Source organism: Triticum urartu, chromosome 1 (genome assembly GCF_003073215.2).
Source record: "Triticum urartu cultivar G1812 chromosome 1, Tu2.1, whole genome shotgun sequence".
Classification (NCBI taxonomy): domain Eukaryota; kingdom Viridiplantae; phylum Streptophyta; class Magnoliopsida; order Poales; family Poaceae; genus Triticum; species Triticum urartu.
In genome coordinates, this window is record NC_053022.1 from 582,835,597 (window position 1) to 582,858,810 (window position 23,214).

Here is a 23,214-nt window from a genome sequence, read left to right on the forward strand (position 1 = left end):
GTGGCGGTCGGGGACGAGCGATGGTATTTTCCTACCAATATATCCCCCTAGGAGCATGCGCGTAATACTTTGCTTTGATAACTCCTAGATTTTTGCAATAAGTATATGAGTTCTTTATGACTAATGTTGAGTCCATGGATTATACGCACTTTTCCCATCCTTCCACCATTGCTAGCCTCTCTAATACCGCGCACTTTTCGCCGGTATCATACACCCACCATATACCTTCCTCAAAACAGCCACCATACCTACCTATCATGGCATTTCCATAGCCATTCTGAGATATATTGCCATGCAACTTTATCCCCAAGGCAGGCCTGCTGCCAGGCTTCCCACCGAGGGGCCACCCATGGTGTATTACACCGCTAGTTGCGAGTATGCGGCTAGGAGTGGCGTCTTTACCAGTTGGTCATTCAGCGACTGGACATTCGATGGTTGCAACCTCACTAGTTGGGATGGTCTTTTCCGACTGGTCATGTGGTTGAGGCTTCATCTTCTAGGAGTAGTGTCTTTTCCTTTCCTTTGTTTGTTGTCTTTCCATGGAGTGGGTGTGAAGGAAATATGCCCTAGAGGCAATAATAAAGTTATTATTTATTTCCTTATATCATGATAGATTGTTTATTATTCATGCTAGAATTGTATTAACCGGAAACATAATACTTGTGTGAATACACAGACAAACTAAACGTCACTAGTATGCCTCTACTTGACTAGCTCGTTAATCAAAGATGGTTATGTTTCCTAACCATAGACATGTGTTGTCATTTGATTAACGGGATCACATCATTAGGAGAATGATGTGATTGACATGACCCATTCCATTAGCTTAGCACCCGATCGTTTAGTATGTTGCTATTGCTTTCTTCATGACTTATACATGTTCCTATGACTATGAGATTATGCAACTCCTGTTTACCGGAGGAACACTTTGTGTGCTACCAAACGTCACAACGTAACTGGGTGATTATAAAGGTACTCTACAGGTGTCTCCAAAGGTACATGTTGGGTTGGCGTATTTCGAGATTAGGATTTGTCACTCCGATTGTCGGAGAGGTATCTCTGGGCCCTCTCGGTAATGCACATCACTTAAGCCTTGCAAGCAATGCAACTAATAAGTTAGTTGCGGAATGATGTATTACGGAACGAGTAAAGAGACTTGCCGGTAACGAGATTGAACTAGGTATTGAGATACCGACGATCGAATCTCGGGCAAGTAACATACCGATGACAAAGGGAACAACGTATGTTGTTATGCGGTCTGACCGATAAAGATCTTTGTAGAATATGTAGGAGCCAATATGAGCATCCAGGTTCCGCTATTGGTTATTGACCGGAGACGTGTCTCGGTCATGTCTACATTGTTCTCGAACCCATAGGGTCCGCACGCTTAACGTTACGATGACAATTATTATGAGGTAAATGGGCGTTAGTGGGCTTCAGTGGAAGAGAGGAGAGGTGGCCAGGGCTGGGCCGCGCGCCCCTCCCCCCTAGTCCGAATAGGACAACGCCCCCCCTTCCTTCTCTCTCTCCTCTTTCCCCCTCCCGAATCCTATTCCAACTAGGAAAAGGGGGGGGGGATCCTACTCCCGGTGGGAGTAGGACTCCTCCTGGCGCGCCCTCCCCCTGGCCGGCCGCACCCCCCCTTTGCTCCTTTATATACGGGGCAGGGGGGCACCTCTAGACACACAAGTTGATCTTCGTGATCGTTCCTTAGCCATGTGCGGTGCCCCCCTCCACCATATTCCACCTCGGTCATATTGTAGCGGTGCTTAGGCGAAGCCCTGCGACGGTAGAACATCAAGATCGTCACCATGCCGTCGTGCTGACGGAACTCATCCCCGAAGCTTTGCTGGATCGGAGCCCGGGGATCGTCATCGAGCTGAACGTGTGCTAAAACTCGGAGGTGCCATAGTTTCGGTGCTTGGATCGGTTGGATCAGGAAGACGTACGACTACTTCCTCTACGTTGCGTCAACGCTTCCGCTTCGGTCTATGAGGGTACGTAGATAACACTCTCCCCTCTTGTTGCTATGCATCACCATGATCTTGCGTGTGCGTAGGATTTTTTTTTTGAAATTACTACGTTCCCCAACAGGGTGTACTTCTCACTTCTCTTTGAGTATGCAGATTTTTCTATGTTGTGTTTCTCATGCATTTGATTTTATGGATGTTATTAGTTGTTTCTATGGAGTGTGTTGGTACACTAGAGTAGCTTGTTGTTGGCATGCTTCACGAGTTTGGCTTGGATTGATGTTGGAAGTTTTCTTAGTTCGTAGTTGGATGTTTCTTTTATCTGAATCGTTGATGCTTACTCTTATAATGGTCTTTCACTCGTGGGCAACCTTTGCTCTTTTATCCACGTTGTTTTTTTGTCATGGCATGAAGAGGAATCCTTGTTCTTTATTTTCTGATTTTGGGTTGATGTGTTGTATTTCTTTTGCTGATGTGAGGTAATGATCAGTTGTAGTTTCTTCATGGCGATATGATGAAATATTATTGCCACTGATACAATCACAGTAGGGGGATGCAAACATATTTTGACATGTCACTGATGTTTATCTAAGTAGGCTAATATTGATGTATGTCCCTGCATTGAGTGTGTTAGGTTGTCATGGCATATACAAATGTGGATGCCACAGTCCATCTGCAGACGAGGCGCAGCAAAGCACGCGAAATGCTTCTTGTACAAATCTAAATCTAAACATGTACATCAAACCGGAAATGTGCATCAAACTCAATTGCCACTTCCATTTTATATTAATTCATTTTAAATTCTTGACTAAAATCTCCAATTAGAATTTTATTAACCCTCATTTGTTTTCAATTTTCACAACCTCAAAAAACCAAGATGTTACGTACGCCATCTAATTTTCTATGTACTTACGCACAACGTAAACAATCGTGCATTCTACAAACATCTCTAAAGATATTTTTTATCTCATAGGTTATAGCTTCCTGGCAACATATTTATTGATCCTACCTAAAATGGTGCAAACATCTATACACGTCATAATTCATCTATAGAGAGACTTGAGTTTTTTCACAAAATAAAATTTCAACGCATCATAACACAAATATATTTTTAAGAGACACTAAAATTTCATAACAAACAACATTGTAATTGATATTTAGCGACTTAATTGTGTTAATTATGATTAATCAAGTAATATTAAATATTAGTCTGTAAATATATTTGAGTAAAATCGAATATAAAACGTATAAGATTTTAGTACAATTGCCCATGTTGGTTACTGCAAACAAAAAAATTCACGAGACAATGAATATGAGGAGCAGCAGTTTCATGGAACATAACCAAAGAGACGACAATGACTAGCACAGTCAGGATAAACTAGGGTAGCGAAACTATAACATGGAATCATCACCATACAATCACTGTAAGAACTGGAGTCATACGCTAGTCCTCCAAAACTGAGAGCCACATTATCATCATTATCCAAACCCTAACCAAAAACCTATAATAGAACTGGAAATTGAACAAAAACATGTGCAACAATACAATAGACAGTATAAATCGGAGGCACAGACCAGACATCTGAATAAAAACATCTGCAACTATTACAGACAGTAATATTGACAATCAAGCACATAACAGAACACGCAATTGAACAAAACCATTCATGATAAATTAAATAAGGAGGGATTCTCTTGCCAAACCCATCAGGCCCTGGCAGAGCATCTCGTATTCAATACGGCCTAAAGCCAGCTCATATTTATGATAGAATATGCATCCTCCCAGCTGCACAAGCAAGAAGGTTTTTTCACATTTAAGAAAATCAATAAAAGATTGTCCAAGATTGGTTTGTGCTAAAATAAAAAAATTGACCTACGATCAAGCATCTCAGTGTTTACCGGATAATCATAATCACCACAGAATGAAGTCATATCCTCGACCGACAGAGCCTTCTGAGATAAAAGCTCTTTGAAGACTGAAACTCTGTCATTCCAATAAAACAAATAAATCATTGCTTGGGACAGTAAATAGCAGGACACAAAAAAACTAATACAAGGAAGCATCATATAAAACATATCAATAAGTATAGAAAATTAATCAACCAGCATTCTCCAAAAAATGCACTAAACAATGCATTTGGTATGTCTTACTGTGAACAAATGTTATTTAAGAAAGCCTCCTGGGCAGTATCATTTGTTGCTTGAAGCGCCCTGCAGCCAAAAGATTTCACACAAAAATAAATAAGCATCGAGCACATACCAAGAATAGGATGTTTCATCCCTAAAAAAGCTATTATCAGTAAAAAAGAACATATTAATGCATCGCATTCAGATTTATCAGTACACATCTGAAACAAGTTTCACTAGTAACAAAGGAGAACCAGTAATACATCAATTTTGGAGAGTGTAGCAATAAACAATCATAGTAGCAACCAAGGTTGGAAAAAGCGGTAGTCATAAGCGAGGCGATTGGCCTTCGCCTAGTGCCTAGGCGGTGCCTAAGCGTCCTAGGCGTGGCCTAGGCGGTAATATTTTTTTTACTCATAGTGTATTTGTGATTATTATATGGGTGTTGATATTAGTTTAGGCCATATAAATAAGTTAATTACCATCTACTGCCATTGGAATATAACCCGTTTGGCATATCAGTGCAGTATGTGGCATGATTTCTTGCTTGGGTAGGCAATTCCTTGCTTGCCCTGCCTAGACATCCATTTATGCCCTAGGCGAGGCGTTTGGCCATTGCCTAGCGCCTAGCCGTGCCTAAGCGCCTCCTAGGCACTTCCTTTTCCAACAGAGGTAGCAACAAAAGATCCTAATGGTTAAAACAATTATGGACAACAAATCATTGTTGAAAATAACCACTACAGAATAAGAACTACACATTTCATAAACTGTTCTTGTGGGGACTTTAGCAGAGCATGACAGGAAACTCTGCTAATTATAGGCACTCATATTTCTTTCTATCTAGAACCAAGTTAGGTACAATAGTACTCCCTACATTCACAAATATAAGATGTTTTTAATATTTCAATATGGACTACATACCGACTGAAAAAAGTTAACAAGAAGAAGGTACATTTCAAGACTTACTGTGAAATATTAATAGACATTGTTGAAAGATCGTGGATGTCGCCTAGAGGGGGGGTGAATAGGCGTTTTAAAATAATTACGGTTTAGGCTTGAACAAATGCGGAATAAACCTAGCGGTTAAATTGCCAAGCACAAAGCCTAAAACAACTAGGCTCACCTATGTGCACCAACAACTTATGCTAAGAAAGATAAGCAACTATGTGATAGCAAGATATATGACAAGAAACAATATGGCTATCACAAAGTAAAGTGCATAAGTAAAGGGCTCGGGTAAGAGATAACCGAGGCACGAGGAGACGATGATGTATCCCGAAGTTCACACCCTTGCGGATGCTAATCTCCGTTTGGAGCGGTGTGGAGGCACAATGCTCCCCAAGAAGCCACTAGGGCCACCGTAATCTCCTCATGCTCTCGCACAATGCAAGATGCCGTGATTCCACTAAGGGACCCTTGAGGACGGTCACCGAACCCGTACAAATGGCAACCCTTGGGGGCGGTCACCGAACCCATACACTTTGGCAACCCTTGGGGGCGGTCACCGGTACCCGTCAAATTGCTCGGGGCGATCTCCACAACCTAATTGGAGACCCCGACGCTTGCCCGGAGCTTTGCACCACAATGATTGAGCTCCGAACACCAACAACCGTCTAGGGCGCCCAAGCACCCAAGAGGAACAAGCTCAAGGGTACCAAGCACCCAAGAGTAATAAGCTTCTCAACTTGTAACTTCCACGTATCACGTGGAGAACTCAAACCGATGCACCAAATGCAATGGCAAGGGCACACGGAGTGCCCAAGTCCTTCTCTCTCAAATCCCACCGAAGCAACTAATGCTAGGGAGGAAAATGAGAGGAAGAACAAGAAAGAGAACACCAAGAACTCCAAGATCTAGATCCAAGGGGTACCCTTCACATAGAGGAGAAAGTGATTGGCGGAAATGTGGATCTAGATCTCCTCTCTCTTTTCCCTCAAAAACTAGCAAGAATCCATGGAGGGATTGAGAGTTAGCAAGCTCGAAGAAGGTCAACAATGGGGGAAGAACACGAGCTCAAAGGATGAGGTTCAATGGGGAAGAAGACCCCCTTTTATAGGAGGGGGGAAATCCAACCGTTATGTGCTCAGCCCGCACACGAGCGGTACTACCGCTCCATGAGCGGTACTACCGCTCAGGAGGAAGAAACAGGGAAAAGGAGCAACAAAACATGAACCTTGGGGCGGTAGTACCGTAGGAGACAGCGGTACTACCGCTGGGTTAGGCGGTACTACCGCACCCTTCGGCGATACTGCCGCGCGGAACGAAGGGTAAAGGGAAAGAGGGAATCGGGCAGTACTACCGCGGAGGAAGGGCGGTACTGCCGCTAAGGAGCGGTACTGCCGCACTACTGCCGCACTACTGCCGCGGCAAGGTACCGCACAATCCGACACAGAAAAAGACCCCTCGAATCGGCGCGGTAGGGACCTCGTAAGCCAATGGTAGTACTGTTGCGGAGTCACCGCCGGTACTACCGCTGCGGAGCGGTACTGCCGCTTGTGACTCCTCAGCGGTACTACCGCTGGGTACCACGGTACTACCGCTGGGACCCTGACAAAAACCACACTCAAGAAAACCAGAACTGCCATAACTTCTGCATATGAGCTCCGAATTGAGCAAACTCAAGCTTGTTGGAAACAAGACGACAAGTAGCATCAAAACCGAGAAGAACCGGCAAAAACCTCCAACATCGAGGCAGGGGAGGTATGCCAACAAATAGAGGAGAGAAACCTCCAATCGAGAAGAACCGGCAAAAACCTCCAACATCGAAACATCATAGAAGATGCGAGTGGACTCCGTTTTCGATGAACTCGAGCTTGTCACCAAGATGACCATAAGCTCCAAAACTCACAAAGAGAAGAACCAAACAAGAACCAATAAAGATGATGCAAGGATGCAATGGTTTGAGCTCTCTATGAATGATACGATCAAGCTACTCATTGAGAGCCCCCCTTGATAGTACGGCAATCGATCCTATAACCCGGTCTCCCAACTACCATCATGAGACCGGTAAAATAGAAAACCTACCAAGGGCAAACCTTTGCCTTGCACATGGTCCACTTGAGCTAGATGATGACGATCTTGACTCCCTCAAGTTGGACCATCTTTCTTGATTGTGTTGGCTCGATGAAGACTAGTTGATTGCTCCCCCATACTCTACTATGGGTGAGCTACTCTTCCGCACATCTTCACAGGTCCATTGTCACCACAAAGGACAGCAAGCTTCAAGCATTTGATCTCTTCGTGGTGCTCCATTTGAACTTGCACACCGCAACCTAACCCCACAAAGAACCCTCACGAAGACCATGGGTTAGTACACAAAAGCGTAATTGACAATGCTTACCATACCATGGGATCACTTGATCCCTCTCGGTACATCTTCTACGCTTTGTGGGTTGATCAACTTGATTCACTCTTTAACTTAGTCTTGATCAACCTCTCACAAGACCAATCTTTAGGTAATTCCTCGAATAGCACCTTAGTCGACACAAACTCTCCTTGAAACCAACACATGTACTCCAAGAAAAGCCTATGGAAAAAACCTTCAAATATAACTCAAGGCAACCATTAGTCCATAGAGATTGTCATCAATTACCAAAACCAAACATGGGGGCACCGCGTGTTCTTTCAATTGTGCCCACCATAAATGATCCATTCACTAGTAGAAAAAAGGGCCTAATGTGAAGCTCATTAGTCCCGGTTTGTAATTGAACCGGCACTAATGTGACCATTAGTGCCGGTTCCAACAGTTAGGCGGGCGGCGCTCATTAGTACCGGTTTGTGACGAACCTTTAGTACCGGTTCATGCCACGAACCGGTACTAAAGAGGTGGTGGCCTTTAGTACGGGTTGGTGGCTCCAACCGGTACTAAAGACCCCCCCCCTTTAGTACGGATTCATGCCACCAACCGGTACTAAAAGGGTGCGCTGCCACCCGCAGTGCACAATATTTAGTCCCACATCGCTAGTTGAGAGGAGGTCGCACCGGTTTATAAGCCCCGCCGCGGCTACCGTGTCAAGCTCCTCTCTAACCAGGCCTTTGTGGGCCTATTGCAAGTCTTCTGCCCTGTGGGGCCTACTGGGCCGTACGGGCCTGCATCCTGGCCCAACTAGAGTTGGGTTTCTAGTCGTATGCAGGCCGTGCCGGCCCAGTAGGTGGGTTGTTTTTGATTTATTTCAAAAAAAATTCAATAAAAAATCCTTTAGTTCCGGTTGGTGTTACCAACCGGGACTAAAGGTCCCCCAGACCACAGCGCGCCTCGTGGCACGTGGTGGCCCTTTAGTGACGGTTCGTGTTGAACCGGTACTAAGGGGGGGGGGGCTTTAGTCTCCACACTTTAGTGCCGGTTGCAGAACCGGCACTAAAGGGCCTTACGACCGGTGCTAAAGCCCGGTTCTGCACTAGTGATTGCATACATTCTGCAACCTTGAAGGAGAGAAGAGGATTGATTAGAAGAAAACACTATATATAGAAGAAGAGCAGAGTAGCATATACTGAACAACATAACAGGGGAGGCATTGTAAATGCTATATGCAAAGCACAACTAGAGTGCTTGTTAGAGAAGCACAACTAATTTAACAACACAAAGAACGATATTAAAACTGACATGAAAAAATCAGTGACACTATTAAATGTGAACATGGCCTGATTTTTCAGCATATATATATATATATATATACTTTCTACTATCTGGCCGGCAACTACTATCCAATAATGAGGATATAAAAGTAAAACAACTCTTACACAAGCTGAAAAGTCCAATGCATCTAAGATGACATGACCAGATATGGCAGACAAAAAAAGTCAAGCAATACAGACAGCCACCGTGAGTTTGTCCATGAACAGGACAATAGTGACTTCCAACATCCATAGAAAATAATAGTCAATGCAGCCTTAGCGTACATTGCAGGTACAAACATCTCAACAAGCAGATAGAGTAACATATATAGGGTGTTTAAATAAATTAAATCATGTGGGCACACGCATGAATACAATAAAATTTCACACAAGAAGCACCCTTGACCGGTAGACACGAACCTATATACTACAGCAAATATAGACCACAAACATGGACGAACAGGACCTTATACATGACAACTAGAACAATGCTACAGTAAACCAGTCGGAAGTTGTTAACAGAGGAAGCCATATCAGTGATAGAAAATGTTATCTGCAAACTTTACAAAGACCAACAGGGCAGGTAAATAAGTGCACTAACATGAACAGTGCCGTCCTAGCATGCAACACTGTTTGCCTTTCATTTGAAACATCAAATCAGTCACAGTCGCGATTGGTCGGTACCTTTCAGATACAGGAGTGAGAAAGGGTGCGGCCAGCCTCTGCAGCGCACACAGCAGAGGTGCCCTGGGCCTGCACACGGACTGCATCGCCTCCACGATCTCCTTCGGGCCAGATCCGACTCCCAGCGAGGGTTCTCGTGCCCTATGGGTTGCAAATAGGCAGAAAATCGCCACCATGAATCCTTCCTGCTACGTTTCCTCATTCGTCGATGAACGGGCCGGCGGTGGAAAGACGTGACGCTCCCGGTCTACCGCCCAAACTTGTGACGTTGCATGCATCCATCGGGACCGACCGTCAGAGGTGTTTTTTTTTTACTTGATGAAGGCGGCGTGCATCCAGGCACGTTTGATCCTGGACGACGACCGTTCACATGCGTGCCATCCCGCTGCCGCGCCTTCCCGTAAGATGCTCTGAAATCAATCTCGATGAGCTGAATTTTGGTGGCACGGGGTCTCCAATTTTCTTATTCTACTCACAACCGTCTGGTGTTTCTGTGCATCGATTCTTGTTTCAGCTGCATCCGAGCAAGATGATGGATGCTACGAGTTGCTCCACGGATATGTCAACTTGATAGGCGTGACACGTTAGTCGGCTGAGCCCAGTACTTATTTTTCGGTCAAACGGTTATGCTCCCACTTATATCTATATCTATATACCAATATCAATATAAAAAGACCCAAAGATGCAGATCCAATTAATCTCGGTCATCAAATCATGTCAATCTAATGACCTAAACTGCTTCAATGTCGAGCGCTCAACACGTTTAGCGTGCAGTTAATTTTATGCCTAATATAGTGTTAATCACATAATAGCACGTAAATAATATCCTACTTAATATCCGCATGTACTTAATATACTTCCAAATTAACGTGCATTGCACGTACTCATTACTCGTAATAATAATAATAAAAAGAAATGATCCAAAGGGGCAGATCCAATAGATCTCGACCATCCATTAACGTTAATCCAACAGTCCTTATTGTGTTAATGGCAAGCGACTAAACTCGTTTAGCGCTAAACAATTCTTTCTTCTCTTTCTGACGATCTACTTCCTTTGGCACGAAAGGAAAGGAACGGCCCACGTCAAAAAAGAAAGAAAGGAAAGAAACTGCCGCACCGTCGCTCCGCCCGCAATCGCCTCGAGCCGCCGCACCTTCATGACGCCGCCCCCGTCGCCTTGAGCCCCGCACCTTGAAGGATGCCGCCCCTCACATTTCTGTGTCGCCCCAACCCATCGCTTCGCCTCGGCCATCGACGACGCCGCCTCCCTACACCGCCTGGCCTGCTGGCCGGCCGGTGGGAACGATGCATCCTCCTACAGCCGGCCATCGGGAAGCCGCCTCCTAGACCCGCCTAGCCGGCCGTCGGGCACACCTCATGTTCATCAGTGTTATTCACCGTCCATCCGCGCAGCGCCGCGGACAACTGCCTCACTAGCTTCGCGTCCTCGACATCCTCCAACCGGACCCTTTGATCTCCTTCTCGGCACAGAGAATAGCGAGCAACAGCGGCAATGGTGTTCTCGCAACTCGGCTCTCACTCTATTTGTTCGGTGCCCTTCCGTGGTCGACATCAGGAGCGTGCCGGCCGACGCCGTCCCGGCAGGTTCTCAGGTTCCACATGCTGAATCTACCCGGCTAGGAACCAACCCAAGCTAAAGCGACGACCATGGTCGTTGGATCTCTCATTGCGTGAAGTTTGGCCAGTTACATGCCCTTGCCACGCACCAGCCGCCAGGTGTCACTAACACCCTCCTGTCTCCATGTGCTATCATATTGATATGATGTATTTTTTTGTTCAGTTGTGTGATATCTGACCAGCCTCTCGCTTTCAGCTAATTAGCAATTTAAGATGTGTAGATTGTCTATCTGTGCATTTGTTCTCACCAAGATGAAGGGAACTGGAGAGTATTGTCCATATGGAAAAACCAAGTCATTTTGATTAATCAAGTACATTCACAAGCAGTCCGGTATAAAACCGATCTTCCTATTATCATGTAGATACATATTATCTTATTTTGCCTTACTGTAAAGGTGTATACAGATGATCTTATAGATGTTGTTACTTATAAGAGAAGGCAAAAAAGTAGTGTACTGCAAATCTTGAAATTGTTGCTATTGCTGAAGCTAACATTTTGAACCTGGGGTGACAAGATGTAGGATATTTGCTGGTTGCATCCAGCCCCATTTGAGAGGTCCATCATATTGGTCAAGGAAAACTAATAGCTCACTGCTCAGGTCTCGTACTGTTTAGAAGATTATCAGCGATGTGAGTCCAATAAATTCAGAGAGGCATAGTTATCGTATATAACTTATGGTAATATAAGAGCATTTAGATCACTTATATTACTTTACAGAGGGAGTACTACAAAAGAGCAAATATGAAACATGTCATGTGAATGACCAGAGTGGGCACCATGCATCACACATTTTGTGAAGGATATTTTTTCATGAATTTTTCTTGGATTGCAAAATGGAAGAAATTAATCTTACATACATGGGGTGGAGAATGACATGAGTAAACTATTAGAGATGTGTTCTTCGAAGGACAAAGAGCATCTTGATGCAAGATGGGAGGCTTAGTATTATTTCTAAGAAGATTACACATGTGTTGCACGTGCAAACTTACTAGTTTTCTTGTAAACACAAGCCCCTTCGATGTTCTACATGAGGCCATACCCTTTGACCACCTGTTAGCACTACTACTATGGCCGGGTGAATTATTGAAGGGGCCAGGAATAGGCGGGGCCACTTGTCAGCGACAAGAGCTGCCAAAAGGTTGAACCGGTGGCACCAGAGTGAACCAGACGTCGGGTACTTAAGAGAACAGAGTGTTGTGTGCGGGTATCCTCAATTATTGTAATGCTAAACACGAGCTGACATCCTCGACAACCTTATCTCTCTATCTACCAACAATTCCCCTTCTTCTTCTCTACGTCTCCTCCTTCCCGATAAAGCGAGCACTAGAGAAATCGAGAGTTCGAGACCCGTTACATCTGGTATCAAAGGTCCAATGATCATTCGATCTGGAGTCTGCCTGCCCCATGTCGCGCTATCAAACGAAGCAGGCAAAGTAGGTGGCGGCAATGGAGGAGCAGATCACCGCACTAGCCAAGGCCATCAACGACGGGCAAATCGTCTACGAGACGAGACTGGAGGCGATTGATACGTCTCCGTCGTATCTACTTTTTCAAACACTTTTGCCCTTGTTTTGGACTCTAAATTGTATGATTTGAATGGAACTAACTCGGACTGACGCTGTTTTCAGCAGAATTGCCATGATGTTGTTTTATGTGCAGAAAACAAATATTCTCGGAATGACCTGAAACTCCACGGAATATCTTAGAAAAAACAATAAAAAATCATCGCCAAAGATGAAGACCAGGGGGCCCACACCCTGTCCACGAGGGTGGCCCCCCCCTCGTGGGCGTGCCCCCTACCTCGTTGGCCCCCTAGATGCCCTCCGACGCCAACTCCAACTCTATATATCTGCTTTCGGAGAGAAAAAAAAATCAGGGAGAAGAAATCATCATGTTTTACGATATGGAGCCGCCGACAAGCCCTAAAACCTCTCGGGAGGGCTGATCTGGAGTCCGTTCGGGGCTCCGGAGAGGGGGATTCGTCGCCGTCATCATCATCAACCATCCTCCATCACCAATTTCATGATGCTCACCTCCGTGCGTGAGTAATTCCATCGTAGGCTTGCTGGACGGTGATGGGTTGGATGAGATTTATCATGTAATCGAGTTAGTTTTGTTAGGGTTTGATCCCTAGTATTGCCAACCCTAGATGACGATCTCTTTGTAGCAAGAACGGGCTGGAGACCGTTTGAAGCTTCGTCCCCAGCAGAGTCTCCAAAAAGTTTGTTCGCACACGAACACATCACCGTGTACCCTCGACACTGGGGGTGATACACCGCAGCTCACGTCGAAGGAGACCCGACGAGCAGCACGATACGCAGGACATCCAGCGGATGCTTTTGTAGACCCGAACCCTACACGCCCTGGAAGGACCCCGTCAGGGCGCGCGGCGGCTATGGGCTGCCCTAGGTCGACCTGATCGCCCCTAGGGCCTCGAGGTTCGCCGCCCTGCAACAAGAAGAACTGACGAAGAACGAGGAATAAGAAGAACTAGGGTTAAGAAGAACTAGGGTTCGCCGCCCTGCAACAAGAAGTGGTAGATGGATTGATCGATTGTGTGTTGTTCAATCGGCCGTCACCCCTTAGGTATATAAGAGGCATTGATCGATTGTGTGTTGTTTAATCGGCCGTCACCCCTTAGGTATGTAAGAGGCAGCTGGACTTCCTGTGCAAGGAAAAGGCTTGGATTCACGTCCAAAACCCTAGTCAAATTTGGATTGGTTTTGTCCAAACTTTCCAAAACTGTCCGGTTTAAACTGGCTGCACCTTGCGGGTCTTTTTTGTGGTGGTAAACGACCTCGGATGGAAACGAGTCTAAAAGCAATCTTAACAATTTCGACGAGACGAACAACTTTCATGTTGAACATTTTTTGATCAAAGGTTATCTTCAAGGTCAAATCACTCGCGTAAAATAGGTTATTATTCGCGCTACCCATCAGACAGGGTGTCTGGTGGGGCGCGCCATTTTTTGCCTCCTGACAGAGCTGCATTCCGATGGCTCTAACTTTTGCATACGGACTCGGATTGGAACGATTTTTATATCAAAATCGATCATTTCGATGAGACGAAGACAATCCATGTAGATCATTTATCCATATGAGGCCGTCTTGGGGGCGTAATCAACCAAATATTTTTATGAATACAAAATCTCAGTACTTCAAACACAACTTCGGCCTTAGAGATGAGATCGGATGGCTATGGCCCAAATATCAAAGTTTCTCCTTTTGAAGATACAGAACTTGTCACTTTGAGTAGTTTTTCATTTGAGTCCATCTTAATTATGTTTTTGACCATGCCAAAATCTGGTGTCAACACTCACCTACATGCCGGCGTTGCCTACGGGACTCCTTGGTCAGGGTTAGGTTGGGTGCATGTAGATGCAACTCCATCGCTGGCCTCTACGGTACGTGGCCATGGCCGCGGAGACAGACACATATACATCGAAGCCTCAACAGTTGCCTCATCTTCTTCTTCTCCGGGCAGCGCCGCAACGGGATCGTCGACTCCAGTGACTCGATTGCAGCATTATGTGTGTTTCCAGGTTGTTGGCCTAGTTCGCTGCCATTCGTCTCCGCCACCCTGGTTTTCTTCTTCTTCCACTATGTGCGCGTGCCGATGAAACCCCCGTCATCATGATCTCCACCCCCGTCATCATGCTCGCGAGAGCCACTTCTTTTGCCTTGGTCTTGGCATTGGCGGCCTCGATCTCTAGCATCTTGGCTTGCTTCTCCGCCTCCATCTCAAGCATCTTGTCTTGCTTCTCCGCCTCTATCTCAAGCCTCCTTTGGATCTCCATGAAGGCGTTCATTTGTTCTTCCTTGTATCGCCGACGCTCCTCTTCCCTCGAGTCCTTCTTGGTCATCATGCCCTCCACGCTTGCGATCAAGGCGTTCGACGCCGCATCCCGCTTGTCCTTCTTCTTGAAGTTGATCTTCCCCTGCGGCTGTGGCTTCTCGCCGTCTTCCTCCTCCACGGCCTTCTCCCCCCCCCCCCGCGACTTGAGGGCGGCATATTGCGCCTTGAACTTCTCCTCGTCTTTGATGACCCTCCAACAACGGGAGAGGTTGAAGCACTTGCCATCGTGTTGGACCTTGAATGCCTCCAAAGCTTGAAATGCCTACAAATGAATTGCATGCAAGCATATTGGCAAATGGATATGGAAATGGACATGCAATCATAAATGAAATGACACAAAAGAGGGCCGCTTGCTAGCATACCATGTCTTGCATGCCGATGCCGCTCACGGGGCGTCCCTTGACGCTCTCAAGAGTGGCACAAAACTTGTTGCACTTTTGTTGGATCACCTTCCAACGCTTCGAAATGGACACCCACCCGTGCGTGCTTTGCATTTAGTACGGTGGGAACTTCTTGCGTTCATGGAACTCACGATGGACACGAGTCCAAAAGGTCGATGCCTTTTCTTCGGCGCCGGTCTTGGGGACTTGCCCAATGTCCCTCCAACACTCACAAAGAAGCTTGTCCTCGGCCGCCGTGTATGCCTTCACCCTCCTGCTCTTCCGCTTCAGCTTCCCCCTGACGGCTTGGTTGGCGAGCTTGTCCTCGAATAAAGGCTCCCCTTCAATGTTGCACTCATCCTCTTCCTCGAGTCTGTAGTCCTCCGGAAACTCGTGGTCGAGCGGGAAGCTGTCCAGGTCCACGCCGACCTGATCATGCATGAAAGCGACCAGATCTTGATCAAAGATGGACGGCGTGAACGGCCCTCGGCCGTCCTGGCTTTGTGTCTAGTCGGGATCGTAGCCAGCACCGCCAGCGGCCGGCGCACCACCCTCGAAGATGATGTTCTGCATGTAGTCATCGTCGCCGGAGGCCAGCATTACGTCAAACATGTTGCGTGTGTTGGAAATATGCCCTAGAGGCAATAATAAATTGATTATTATTATATTTCCTTGTTCATGATAATCGTTTATTATCCATGCTAGAATTGTATTGATAGGAAACTCAGATACATGTGTGGATACATAGACAACACCATGTCCCTAGTAAGCCTCTAGTTGACTAGCTCGTTGATCAATAGATGGTTACGGTTTCCTGACCATGGACATTGGATGTCATTGATAACGGGATCACATCATTAGGAGAATGATGTGATGGACAAGACCCAATCCTAAGCATAGCACAAGATCGTGTAGTTCGTGTGCTAAAGCTTTTCTAATGTCAAGTATCATTTCCTTAGACCATGAGATTGTGCAACTCCCAGATACCGTAGGAATACTTTGGGTGTGCCAAACGTCACAACATAACTGGGTGGCTATAAAGGTACACTACAGGTATCTCCGAAAGTGTCTGTTGGGTTGGCACGAATCGAGACTGGGATTTGTCACTCCGTGTGACGGAGAGGTATCTCTGGGCCCACTCGGTAGGACATCATCATAATGTGCACAATGTGATCAAGGAGTTGATCACGGGATGATGTGTTACGGAACGAGTAAAGAGACTTGCCGGTAATGAGATTGAACAAGGTATCGGGATACCGACGATCGAATCTCGGGCAAGTATCATACCGATAGACAAAGGGAATTGTATACGGGATTGATTAAGTCCTTGACATCGTGGAACATGTGGGAGCCAACATGGGTATCCAGATCCCGCTTTTGGTTATTGGCCAGAGAGTCGTCTTGGTCATGTCTACGTGTCTCCCGAACCCGTAGGGTCTACACACTTAAGGTTTGGTGACGCTAGGGTTATAGAGATATTAGTATGCGGTAACCCGAATGTTGTTCGGAGTCCCGGATGAGATCCTGGACGTCACGAGGAGTTCCGGAATGGTCCGGAGGTAAAGAATTATATATAGGAAGTGCCATTTCGGCCATCAGGACAAGTTTCGGGGTCACCGGTATTGTACCGGGACCACCGGAAGGGTCCCGGGGGTCCACCGGGTGGGGCCACCTGCCCCGGGGGGCCACATGGGCTGTAGGGGTGTGCGCCTTGGCCTATATGGGCCAAGGGCACCAGCCCCAAGAGGCCCATGCGCCAAGAGATAAGGAAAGGAAGAGTCCTAAAGGGGGAAGGCACCTCCTAGGTGCCTTAGGGAGGAGGGACTCCTCCCTAGCCGCACCCTTCCTTGGAGGAAGGGCCAAGGCTGCGCCCCCCCCTCTCCCTTGGCCCTATATATAGTGGGGGAAAGGGAGGGCAGCCCCATCTAAGCCCTGGCGCCTCCCTCTCCCTCCCGTGACACATCTCCCTCCTCTCGCAGTGCTTGGCGAAGCCCTGTTGGAATCCCGCTACTTCCACCACCACGCCGTCGTGCTGTTGGATCTCCATCAACCTCTCCTCCCCCCTTGCTGGATCAAGAAGGAGGAGACGTCGCTGCTCCGTACGTGTGTTGAACGCGGAGGTGCCGTCCGTTCGGCGCTAGGATCATCGGTGATTTGGATCACAACGAGTACGACTCCATCAACCCCGTTCTCTTGAACGCTTCCGCGCGCGATCTACAAGGGTATGTAGATCCTCTTCTTCCACTCGTTGCTGGTTTCTCCATAGATAGATCTTGGTGATACGTAGGAAAATTTTGAATTTCTGCTACGTTCCCCATCAGTGGCATCATGAGCTAGGTCTATTGCGTAGATTCTATGCACGAGTAGAACACAAAGTAGTTGTGGGAGTTGATTTTGTTCAATATGCTTACCGTTACTATTCCAATCTTGTTTCGACGGTATTGTGGGATGAAGCGGCCCGGACCAACCTTACACGTACGCTTACGTGAGACCGGTTCCACCGACTGACATGCACTAGTTGCATAAGGTGGCTGGCGGGTGTCTGTCTCTCCCACTTTAGTCGGATCGGATTCGATGAAAATGGTCCTTATGAAGGGTAAATAGCAATTGGCATATCACGTTGTGGTCTTTGCCTAGGTAAGAAACGTTCTTGCTAGAAACCCATAGCAGCCACGTAAAACATGCAAACAACAATTAGAGGACGTCTAACTTATTTTTGCAGGGTGTGCTATGTGATGTGATATGGCCAAGAAGAATGTGATGAATGATATGTGATGTATGAGATTGATCATGTTCTTGTAATAGGAATCACGACTTGCATGTCGATGAGTATGACAACCGGCAGGAGCCATAGGAGTTGTCTTAATTTATTTATGACCTGCGTGTCAACATAACGTCGTGTAATTACTTTACTTTATTGCTAACCGTTAGCTGTAGTAGTAGAAGTAATAGTTGGCGAGACAACTTCATGAAGACACGATGATGGAGATCATGGTGTCATGCCGGTGACGATGATGATCATGGAGCCCCGAAGATGGAGATCAAAAGGAGCAAAGTGATGATGGCCATATCATGTCACTATTATTTGATTGCATGTGATGTTTATTATGTTTATACATCTTATTTGCATAGAACGACGGTAGTAAATAAGATGATCCCTCATTAAAATTTCAAGAAAGTGTTCCCCCTAACTGTGCACCGTTGCGACAGTTCGTTGTTTCGAAGCACCACGTGATGATCGGGTGTGATAGATTCTAACGTTCACATACAATGGGTGTAAGACAGATTTACACACGCGAAACACTTAGGTTGACTTGACAAGCCTAGCATGTACAGACATGGCCTCGGAACACAAGAGACCGAAAGGTCGAGCATGAGTCGTATGGTAGATACGATCAACATGAAGATGTTCACCGATGATGACTAGTCCGTCTCACGTGATGATCGGACACGGCCTAGTTGACTCGGATCATGTAATCACTTAGATGACTAGAGGGATGTTTGTCTAAGTGGGAGTTCATAAGATGAACTTAATTATCCTGAACATAGTCAAAAGGTCTTCGCAAATTATGTCGTAGCCCGCGCTTTAGTTCTACTGTTTAGATATGTTCCTAGAGAAAAAATTTAGTTGAAAGTTGATAGTAGCAATTATGCGGACTAGGTCCGTAAACTAAGGATTGTCCTCATTGCTTCATAGAAGGCTTATGTCCTTAATGCATCGCTCAGTGTGCTGAACCTCGAACGTTGTCTGTGGATGTTGCGAACATCTGACATACACGTTTTGATAACTACGTGATAGTTCAGTTAAACGGTTTAGAGTTGAGGCACCGAAGACGTTTTGAAACGTCACGAAACATATGAGATGTTTCGAGGGCTGAAATTGGAATTTCAGGCTCGTGCCCATGTCAAGAGGTATAAGACCTCTGACGATTTTCTTAGCCTGCAAACTAAGGGAGAAAAGCTCAATTGTTGAGCTTGTGCTCAGATTGTCTGAGTAGAACAATCATTTGAATCGAGTGGGAGTTGATCTTCCAGATGAGATAGTGATGTTTCTCCGAAGTCATTACCACCAAGCTGCTAGAGCTTCGTGATGAACTATAATATATCAGGGACATATATGATGATCCTTGAGATATTCGCGATGTTTGACACCACAAAAGTAGAAATCAAGAAGGAGCATCAATTGTTGATGGTTGGTGAAACCACTAGTTTCAAGAAGGGCAAGGACAAGAAGGGATACTTCATGAAACGGCAATTCAGCTGCTGCTCTAGTGAAGAAACCCAAGGTTGAACCCAAACCCGAGACTAAGTGCTTCTGTAATAAGGGGAACAGCCACTGGAGCAGAATTACCCTAGATACTTGGTAGATTAGAAGGCTGGCAAGGTCGATAGAAGTATATTGGATATACATTGTGTTAATGTGTACTTTACTAGTACTCCTAGTAGCACCATGGTATTAGATACCGGTTCTGTTGCTAAATGTTAGTAAACTCGAAATATAAGGCTGTGGAGTAAACGGAGACTAGCTAAAGGTGAGCTGGCAATATGTGTTGGAAGTTTTTCCAAGCTTGATGTGATCAAGCATCGCACGCTCCCTCTACCATCGAGATTGGTGTTAAACCTAAATAATTGTTATTTGGTGTTTGCGTTGAGCATAGACATGATTGGATTATGACTATCACAATACGGTTATTCGTTTAAGGAGAATAATGGTTACTCTGTTTATTTGAATAATACCTTCAATGGTCTTACGCCTAAAATGAATGGTTTATTGAATCTCGACCGTAGTGATACACATGTTCATGCCAAAAGATATAAGTAAGTAATGATAGTACCACCTACTTGTGGCACTACCACGTAAGTCATATCGGTACAAAACGCATGAAGAAGCTCCATGTTGATGGATCTTTGGGCTCACTCGTTTTGAAAAGTTTGAGACATGCGAACCATGTCTATTGGTGTATATGCATGAAGAAACTCCAGGCAAATGGACCGTTTGGACTCACTTGATTTTGAATCACTTGAGACATGCAAATCATACCACATGGGCAAGATGACCAAAAGTCTCGTTTTCTGTAAAATGAAACTAGAAAGCAACTTGTTGGAAGTAATACATTTTTGATGTGTGCAGTCCAATGAGTGTTGAGGCGTGTAGTGGATATCGTTATGTTCTTACTTCACAGATGATTTGAGTAGATACTGAGTATATTTACTTGATGAATCACGAGTCTGAATTATTGAAAGGTTCAAGTAATTTCAGGGTGAAGTTGAAAGATCGTCGTGACAGGAGGATAAAATATCTATGATATGATCATAGAGATGAATATCTGAATTACGAGTTTGGCACCGAATTAAGACATTGTGGAAATTGTTTCACAACTGATACAGCCTGGAACACCATAGTGTGATGGTGTGTCCGAACATCATAACTGCACCCTATTGGATATGATGCATACCATGATGTCTCTTATCGAATTACCACAATAGTTTATGGGTTAGGCATCAGAGACAGCCACATTCAATTTAAATAGGGCACCACGTAATTCCGATAAGATGACACCATATGAACTATGGTTTAGAGAAACCTAAGCTGTCATTTCTTAAAAGTTTGGGACTGCGACGCTTATGTGGAAAAGTTTCAGGCTGATAAGCTCGAACCCAAAGCGGATAAATGCATCTTCATGGGACACCCAAAACAGTTGGGTATACCTCATGTCTCGATCCGAAAGCAATAAGGGATTGTTTCTAGAATTGGGTCCTTCCTCGAGGAAAAGTTTCTCTCGAAAGAATTGAGTGGGAGGATGGTGGAGACTTGATGAGGTTATTGAACCGTCACTTCAACTAGTGTATAGCAGGGCACAAAGAGTTGTTCCTGTGGCACCTACACCAATTGAAGTGGAAGCTTATGATATTGATCATGAAACTTCGGATCAAGTCACTACCAAACCTCGTGGGATGGCAAGGATGCGTACTACTTCAGAGTGGTACGTAATCCTGTCTTGGAAGTCATGTTGCTAGACAACAATGAGCCTACGAGCTATGGAGAAGCGATGGTGGGCCCAGATTCCGATAAATGGCTCGAGGCCATAAAATCCGAGAGAGGATCCATGTATCAAAACAAAGTGTAGACTTTGGAAGAACTGCTTGATGGTTGTAGGGCTGTTGGGTGCAGATGGATTTTAAAAGGAAGACGGACAATGATGGTAAATGTCACCACTAAGAAAGCTCGACTTGTCGTTAAGATGTTTCCCGACAAGTTCAAGGAGTTGACTACGATGAGACTTTCTCACCCGTAGCGATGCTAAGAGTCTGTTGGAATTATGTTAGCGATTACTGCATTATTTATGAAATCTTGCAGATAGGATGTCAAAAACACTATTTCCTCGACGATTTTCTTGAGGAAAGGTTGTATGTGATACAACCGGAAGGTTTTGTCAATCCTGAAATATGCTAATAAGTATGCAAAGCTCCAGCAATCCTTCTAAGGACTGGAGTAAGCATCTCGGAGTTGGAATGTATGCTTTGATGAGATGATCAAAGATTTTGGGTGTATACAAAGTTTATGAGAAACTTGTATTTCCAAAGAAGTGAGTGGGAGCACTATAGAATTTCCGATGAGTATATGTTGTTAACATATTGTTGATCGGAAATGATGTAGAATTTCTGGAAAGCATATAGGGTTATTTGGAAAGTGTTTTTCAATGGAAAGCCTAGATTAAGCTACTTGAACATTGAGCATCAAGATCTATAAGGATAGATCAAAACACTTAATGGTACTTTCAAATGAGCACATACCTTGACGTGATCTTGAAGGTGTTCAAGATGGATCAGTCAATGAAGGAGTTCTTGCTTGAGTAGTAAGGTATGAAGTTAAGACTTAAAGCTCGACCACGGCAGAATAGAGAGAAAGGACGAAGGTCGTCCCCTATGCTTAAGACATAGGCTCTACAGTATGCTATGCTGTGTACCGCACCTGAAGTGTGCCTTGCCATGAGTCAGTCAAGGGGTACAAGAGTGATCCAAGAATGGATCACAGGACAGCGGTCAAAGTTATCCTTAGTAACTAGTGGACTAAGGAATTTTCTCGATTATGGAGGTGGTAAAAGAGTTCGTCGTAAAGGGTTACGCCGATGCAAACTTTGACACTAATCCAAATTATTCTGAGTAGTAAACTGGATTCGTATAGTAGAACAGTTATTTGGAATAGCTCCAAATAGAACGTGGTAGCTGCATCTAGGAGATGACATAGAGATTTGTAAAGCACACACGGATCCAAAAGGTTCAGATCCGTTGACTATAACATCTCTCACAAGCATAACATGATCAAACCCAGAACTCATCGAGTGTTAATCACATGGTAATGTGAACTAGATTATTGACTCTAGTAAACTCTTTGGGTGTTAGTCACATGGGGATGTGACCTTGAGTGTTAGTCACATAGCGATGTGAACTGGATTATTGACTCTAGTGCAAGTGGGAGACTGTTGGAAATATGCCCTAGAGGCAATAATAAATTGATTATTATTATATTTCCTTGTTCATGATAATCGTTTATTATCCATGCTAGAATTGTATTGATAGGAAACTCAGATACATGTGTGGATACATAGACAACACCATGTCCCTAGTAAGCCTCTAGTTGACTAGCTCGTTGATCAATAGATGGTTACGGTTTCCTGACCATGGACATTGGATGTCATTGATAATGGGATCACATCATTAGGAGAATGATGTGATGGACAAGACCCAATCCTAAGCATAGCACAAGATCGTGTAGTTCGTGTGCTAAAGCTTTTCTAATGTCAAGTATCATTTCCTTAGACCATGAGATTGTGCAACTCCCGGATACCGTAGGAATACTTTGGGTGTGCCAAACGTCACAACGTAACTGGGTGGCTATAAAGGTACACTACAGGTATCTCCGAAAGTGTCTGTTGGGTTGGCA